The sequence below is a fragment of the Mus pahari genome, chromosome 11, assembly GCF_900095145.1.
Source record: "Mus pahari chromosome 11, PAHARI_EIJ_v1.1, whole genome shotgun sequence".
Taxonomy (NCBI): Eukaryota; Metazoa; Chordata; class Mammalia; order Rodentia; family Muridae; genus Mus; species Mus pahari.
Genome location: NC_034600.1, coordinates 380982 through 389017, shown reverse-complemented (window position 1 = coordinate 389017; position 8036 = coordinate 380982). Strand labels below are relative to the sequence as shown.

The 8036-nt window shown below is 42.6% G+C and overlaps 1 protein-coding gene across 4 annotated transcripts in view; it reads left to right on the top strand.

The window, feature by feature from the left end:
* The first annotated feature begins 6140 nt into the window (after window positions 1-6140).
* LOC110328856 (zinc finger protein 58) overlaps window positions 6141-8036 on the top strand; it is a 10178-nt gene continuing 8282 nt past the window's right edge. For 2 of the 4 annotated variants that reach the window (XM_029544100.1, XM_029544098.1), the window contains exon 1: window positions 6141-6208. The gene's annotated coding sequence lies outside the window, so the exon portion shown is untranslated. Of the gene's footprint in view, window positions 6251-8036 lie in introns of all 4 variants that reach the window. The other 2 variants (XM_029544099.1, XM_029544097.1) reach the window with 1 other exon arrangement.

The window sequence follows — 8036 nt, the reverse complement described above, 5'->3', positions numbered from 1 at the left end:
TTGTTTTTGTATTTTAGTTGTTGTTTTGTGTTTGTTTGGTTTTGTTTTTAGATTTATTTATTTATTATATGTAAGTACACTGTAGCTGTCTTCAGACACTCCAGAAGAGGGAATCAGATCTTGTTAAGGATGGTTGTGAGCCACCATGTGTTTGCTGGGATTTGAACTCTGGACCTTCGGAAGAGCAGCCGGGTGCTCTTACCCATTGAGTCATCTCACCAGCCCTTGGTTTTGTTTTTAACCAGCTAATATTACTTGAAAAATTTCCCTGCTTCTCTTGTTCTGCTGAGATTTTCTTTTTTCAACATGGAAGAGTGTTAACATTTTAAGATTTCTTTTCTACATCCTTTTAAGTGTTTCTCTGCCTCTTTTGTTCTGTTAAGGTGTCACTGTGATTGTTTATTTTGTTTTATTAAGGTAAAATTTGCTTTGCATGTGAAGGACAGGTCTCATTTTTGTCATAATACCTAAACTTGGTGGTGGTGGTCTTTAATTTCATTTGCTAGATATATGTCTGAATCTGGGGCTGGAGAAATGGCTCGGTTGGTTAAGAAGAGTAGGTGGTCTTCTAGAGATCCTGGTAGCTCACAATTCTATGTACTTCCAGTCCTAGAGATTTGACACTTTTTTTTAAAAATTATTTTCATTTTTTTAAGGTCCAGCCATTGTCCCCCTTCTAGTCCCCCTTCCACAGTTCCTCATTTCATTCTTCCTACCCCCTGCCTCCAAGAGGATGTGTGCCCCTGTTCCCCCTTCTTCCCCTGGCAGGCCAACCCACTCCCTGGGCCTCAAGTCTCTTGAGGGTTAGATACCTGATGAGCTCTTTTGACTACCATTGACAATTGCTTGCAAATGTTGTACAGACACACATGCAGGAAAAATACCTATATGCATCATTTTTAAATTAAATCCTGAGCCTATATTCATTCATAAGATTCATTATTTCATAGTTGAATCAAATATGTTCCTGCATTGAAGAAAAGGCAAGCGGATAAGTGATGCCCAAGCTTCTCTAACTTGCCTGATAAAACATCTGTCAGAAGAAACTGGAGAAAGGGTTTATTTAGATCATTGGTCTGAGGCTGCAGACGATCCCAGTGGTGAAATCGTTTTGGCAGGACCTTGAAACAACCTGTTGCATTGATTCACAGTCCAACAACAAGGCTTGTTCTCTTCCCACCTGTCTTAGTTTTCTGATGTTGTGTTAAAATACCATGAGCAAGGCAACTTGTAAAAGAAAGCATTTAGTTTGGGCTCATGGTTCAAGAGAGTTAGGGACGATGACTATTACAGTAGGGAGTGTGACAGGAGGCAGGCAGTATAGCACTGGAGTAACTTAGTGCTTACATATTTACTTATTTATTTTTTTATTTTTTAAGATTCATTTTTATTTTAATGTAAGTACACTGCAGCTATCTTCAGACACTCCAGAAGAGGGCATCAGATCTCCTTATGGATGGTTGTGAGCCACCATGTGGTTGCTGGGATTTGAACTCAGGACCTTCGGAAAAGCAGTTGGGTGCTCTTACCCTCTGAGCCATCTCACCAGCCCTAGTGCTTACATCTTGATCCACAAGTATGAGGCAGAAAAAGTCAACTGTGAATAGTGTGGGCTTTTTGAAACCTCAAGTTCTACCCCACACCACTGTGACAAGGCCATAGCTCCAAATCCTTCCATAACAGTTCCATCGACTGGAGACCAACAATTCAAGTATATGAGCTTGGGGTATAGAGCATCCTCATCCAAAGCACCACACATCCCTTCTCTTTTTTATTAGCCTATGAGCCTATCCCATGGAATAGTGATATGAACATACAGGGCAGCCCTGCTAACCTTAAGAGTCTATAACAATCGTGTGTCCATCTCATTACCTGTACTTTAAGATTAACAGGGAAATATTTTTTATTAATGAACCAAAAGCTATATGGCACTTTTCAACTTGCCTAAATAAAGTGGTAATGGACCGTCCATGTCATTGCTGCAAGGTCGCTTGGGGGAGAAAATAACGGAGAACCACCAGAAGCATAAAGAACTGACTTAGCATTTTGTTCATGCACGTGAGCAAAGGTTCCTTCCCCAACATATGTATCTCTTCCCTTCTTCAGCATCTGAAAATTCGTAAGAGCTATTTAAAATGAGTAGCATGGGGTTCCAGTAGGAGAGTATAACGGTTAGATTCTGTCAACATGACACAACTTAAGTCCTCTAGGAAGATGGAACCTTAATTATGGAATTATCTTTATCAGACTAGCCTATAGTCTGGTAATTTTTTGATTGAGGCTCGATATGGGAAGGCTCAAACCATTTTGGCTGTTGCCAACCCTGGGCAGCTAGTCCTGTGTTTACAATAAATCAAACTGCAAGCCAATGGGGATAGCCTGTAAACTCCATATTTTCATGTTTTCTGCCTTTGTCCTTACTTCCATATGGCTTTCTACCCTGAATTCCTTCAAGGATAGTTTGTATTCATTAGGGGCTTCTATTGTTGTTGTAAAACATGATAACAAAAAAGCAACTTGAGAAAAGGGTTTATTTCAGCTTACACTTACAGATGACAGTCCATCACTCAGGGAAGTCAGCACAGGAAACTGGAGGCAGAAGCTGTGGAGGAATGCTACTTACTGGCTTCTTCAGCCTGCTTTCTGATATTGCTCAGGACCACCTTAATTGGTGAGGCCCTACTTCCCATTAACACACCAAGAATCAATCATTAATCAAGAAAATGCCTTAGGAATCTAGATAGAGGTATTTTCTCATTTGAGGTACCTCTTCCCAGATAACTACTCTATGTTAAGCTGACCAAAAAACAAAACAAAAAAAAAGAATCCAACCTTGATGTGGTTTAAAACCTGTATGCCACATAATCACTTTGGTGGTGACCAAGGCGTTTTTGGTCAGGGTGTTCTTGATAGCAACAGAAAGAGAAACCAACGCAGAGACTAAGGGAATGGAAAGGAAGGGTGCCTCTGTTTACAAGGATGTATGTGTTGAGGTGGCATATTTATAGTTTGTAGTGTGAACAAGATAACAAATGGGGCGTGCTTAAAGGGATTTCCTCTCTACCACTTACATCTGTAGAGCAGAAAACTGAACTGGATCTTCTATGATACCATTATTTATTTATTTATTTATTTATTTATTTATTTATAATGTGTAAGTACATTGTAGCTGTCTTTAGACACCCCAGAAGAGGGTGTCAGATCCCATTACAGATTGTTGTGAGCCACCATGTGGTTGCTGGGATTGGAACTCAGAACCTTTGGAAGAACAATCAGTGCTCTTAACCACTGATCCATCTCTCTCCTGCCCATATGATGCTTTTTTCATTTCTTTGAATTAGAATGCTCACAAGCTAGACATTGCTAAATAAAAACTCCATTTAATCCTGTCCAAGAGAGAGACTTTCAGTACTATCAGCATGTGAAGCATAGGCAGATGACTTGGAACCAAGTAAATAATCATCGAAGTAGTCCAGAAAGTCCAGAAGGACAGCTGTCTTAGTCAGGGTTTCTATTCCTGGACAAAACATCATGACCAAGAAGCAAGTTGGGGAGGAAAAGGTTTATTCAGCTTACACTTCCATACTGCTGTTCATCACCAAAGGAAGTCAGGACTGGAACTCAGGCAGGTCAGGAAGCAGGAGCTGATGGAGAGGCCATGGAGGGAAGTTCTTTACTGGCTTGCTTCCCCTGGTTTGCTCAGCTTGCTTTCTTATAGAACCCAAGACTATCAGCTCATGGATGGCACCACCCACAAGGGGCCCTCCCCACTTGATCACTAATTGAGAAAATGCCTTACAGCTGGATCTCCTGGAGGCATTTCCTCAACTAAAGCTCCTTTCTCTGTGATAACTCCAGCCTGTGTCTAGTTGACACAAAACCAGCCAGTACAACAGCCAAAAGGCACAAATTCCATAGGTAAATAGAAAACATTCCATATATACATACGTGGATAGAAAACCTCTGCCTTGTAGAGCAGAACTTGGGAAATATTTGGATTAAGTATAACATCAGATAATGCAGTTCACTGAACAACTTTTTAAAGGAGTTACCATTCTGAGCTAGATAAAGTATAAAACTATCTACACAGTCAGGTCATGTGCCTCCCTGTAAAGGATACAGTAACGAAGGATCCTGCACTATATATGGGGAAGTGGTATGGGCTCAGTGTGTAGTAGGCAAATAACCTTAAGAACCTCACTAGGAACAGAAAGGAGTCCATTTCACTTGATTCGGCCCAGCTGCAGCTGTCTATATACCCACGAGCAGATGCATAATAATTTGAAGTGTTTGCATACAATACACCTGAAGCACTAATTCTTTTTCTAATATTAAAGCATAAGGTTAAAAAACTATTGTTTTCTTCTATGTGCATGTGTGTACATATTGTACATATGTGCATGAGCCCAGCAATGTCAGAAGAGGGAGCTGGATCTTCTGGAAGTGAAGTTATAGGTCCTTAGGAACTGGCAGGTGTGTGTTGTAAATGGTAGAACTTTAGGGTTCGTATTCTACAGGAGCAGTAAGTGCTCAAGCACTCCATTGAGCCATCTCCTTAGCCCACAGATCTGAGAGTTTAAAGTGACTCTTGAAAAAGATCTCATTTTTCAGAATGCTACAATGGAGGAAATTAAAGATCCAGAAATCAGGGAAAAAAAGTATTTGAGAAGTGTCAAAGATAAAATTGCCAATGTAGTCTAAATAAATGTAAATACTGCCTGAGAATTCAGCTTCAGGTGGAATTAATCTACTGTGATTAGGTGGGACTCACGGAACACTCTGCATGATTACTTTCTACCTATAGGATACTGCTTCCTTCACTTCAGGGGTTAGACAGAGAGCCCACTGTTGAGAAATGGAGACAAAAGAGGAGTTCTGATTGCTTGCTGCAATTTTACCAGTCAGCACTTCACACACACACATACACCCGTGCCTACCCTAGCCATGCTTGGAAAAAGAATAATCCCATGAAGATACCCCTGATATCTTTGCATTCAAGGAAAAATCATGTCTGTGTCCCAATTTGGGGCAACAGGGAAGTTTGAGGCAGATGCTTTTGACTTTCAAATTTTTGTTACTTAGGGAGTTTCAGGGTCAAAAAAGATAGGAAATTGATCAAGACACACCAGACCTCTGCATGGGGGAATTCCAACAATGGCTGGCTGGCCAGGAGTCATTCCACACACCGTGTGATCCCAGCAGCTGAATTCCTCCACGTGGGAGAAGAGCAAGGGAAGGAAGCACGAGTTCAGAACAAACGTGGCGGCGAAATGCTCACAAAAACTGAGTTTTTTACATGGATTGACCGATGAAAGTGTGTATAAGGGACTTACATATGCTAAGATGTTAAGATGGATTCTGGGAGTTTTATGCAAACACGTTTCAGAGAACTGAACTTTTAACTTTCTTCAATTATTAAAACCATCTGCGTGTTCTCGGCCCACTTCCTGTACTGTATGGGTTCCAATGTTCACAGGAATAGTTTTACCAGCTGTAGAATCTGATGTATATATGGCTCACGCCATCATATCACTGGGCATCAGTGCAGAACAAGAATTATTTATGTATGTGTAGTGTTGAGCCAAAGCCATTACACACAAAGGCTTTTAGCCTAAACTAGCTCCCTATCCATTTTATTTAGAAATAAGGTCTCTATAAATAGCCCAGTCCAACCTTGGATCCCGGGTCCATCTTCCATAAGCCACCAGGCAGCTAAGAGCACAATCAGGTACACCAAGGCTGGTTTGAAAAATCATCTTTAAAAGATATTTTTTATTCCCACACTAGTGATTGCTTCGTCGTGCTGATTTTTTTCAGGGAGTAGTAAGATTAAAATCACAACACATGGACAGGAAAGGACTTGTAACCCTAATATTTCTGTCAAAGGCTCGACTCATATTCATATATCTCATGTTGTGGAGATGAAAACCAGCCTGACTTCGCATGGCTGTCAAGCATAGTAGGCTTCTTTCTCTCATAAGCTCCTGCGGGTTGACAGTGACAAATCCAGGAACAGAAGGAATCGCCTTAGCTGATTTCCGGGAATTTCTTCGCACAGACTTGTGGGAAATGTAGTCTTGCCACGGTGTCGTCACAGGGACCTACTCCGGAAACAGTATTTATTAATTGAGTCTGAAAGTGTGCTGTTTCCCCAAAGTTGGTTGAGAGTGCTGTCCTGCTCAGCTCTCGAGTTGCATCGCTGACAGAGGTTGGTCCAGGGAGCAGCGCAGTCTGAGGCACACTGTTCGAGGTGCGGGGATCCATCTGCCAGCGAGCAGAGCAGCGATGGGTGGGAGGGCGGGAGAAACTGACCCGCGCTGTCCTTACATTCTGGTCCATAAAGATACTGGTCAGGGCTGGGGAGAGGGCGTGTCTGATGGTGCCCTGATTGCTGTTTGTCAGAACTCTGAGCACAACCCGAGTCTACCGTGGGCTTCTGGGACAGGAGTGCAGGATGGTTGCACTGGAGTGAGGCATGGTGTAAAGATCAGGATTTCCAGGGCTTGGTGGGTCTGCTGACTAACTTGCGTCTCAGGTGGTGCTGCTGGGAGCTCACTTTCGCGCGCTTGGCTGGGGAGACTTTGTTACTAGCTGACCCCACTCTCAGATGACCTCATTCCCACTCTGGAATTCTTGTCTGAAGCAGCCCACAGTGGTTTACACCCCCTCCCCTGCTTTTCTGCCTCTTGCATGGCTTCTCCTTCCTTACACTGCACATTAAAGTGTGTAGAATGCATCTCTAGTTAGCCAAAACAGAAACCCTGCTCCTCATATGGGGAATGACAGCCAGATTTACATGTGGCATCAACCAGTGTCCTGGCTAGTTTTGTATTAACTTGACACAAGCTGGAGTTATCACAGAGAAAGGAGCTTCAGTTGGGGAAATGCCTCCACGAGATCCAGCTGCAAGGCATTTTCTCAATTAGCGATCAAGGGCGGAGGTACCCTTGTGGGTGGTGCCATCACTGGGCTGGTAGTCTTGGTTCTATAAGAGAGCAGGCTGAGCATGCTAGAAGATCCATTTGGTGTTAAGAGCTCAGTAGGATGTTGTGTAGGAGCTTGGAAGATAATGCTGAGAACAGTGCAGAAGATGGAGGCCTGGCTTGTGACATTTCAGAGGGAAGATCAGGGCCATTGTTATTTTGATTGTGAAGATTCTGTGGTTCTGGTTAGCTGGGGCTGAAGAATCAGCTATGATTAACAAGATAGCAGAACTATTAAAGCGAAAACTTTGCATTACTGGAACTATTGATGCTGGTTAGCTGGAGCTAAAAAAAATTAGCTGTGATTAAGAAGAGACCAGCATCATTGAGGTGACATCTTCTGGGAAGTGTTTTCTGAATTCACAAAGAGGCTGTGTTCCAGAGATAGCTAAAGTTGTACCTCGTACTGCAGCAGGGCTTGGTAATGTGTAAGAGTTACCCANGTGGTACTGGTTTTGAAGGCATGAAGGTTATGCAGAGCAGCTGAGGTTTGGCACTGTGAGAGGCCGTGGAAGGCCATTGGTGAAGTTGCAGCCTCAGTTGCAATTAATGGCTCAGGACTGAAGGGGTCATGCAGCTGAGGCTCGGCACTGTGAGGGGTCATGGAAGGCCATTGGTGAAGTTACAGCCTCAGTTGCAATTAATGGCTCAGGACTGAAGGGGTCATGCAGTGTTTGGAGATGCCAGGACCATGAATGACCACCAAGAACAGCAGCAGCAGTGGAGTACAGGCATCTGGAACCTAGAGGAAAAACTGTGTGCTACAAAGGGCATGGCTGGAGAAGTGACCCAAGCCCTTGGAGGAGCCCAGAAGATTGTGAGTTAGATCCCAGACATTGGACAGTTGGAGTTTAATTATTGCTTTTGATTGTGACTGTGCCCTGATATTTTTCCCTCTTGAAGGAAGAAAATATTTTAATGGAGCCCACAGTTAAGAGACTTTTAATTGTAAAAAGACTTTGGATTTTAAAAGATATTGGATATTTTAAAAGGATTGAACTTTTAATATGTAAAGACTGTGGGACTTTTAAAGTTATTTAAGATCTTGGGGAT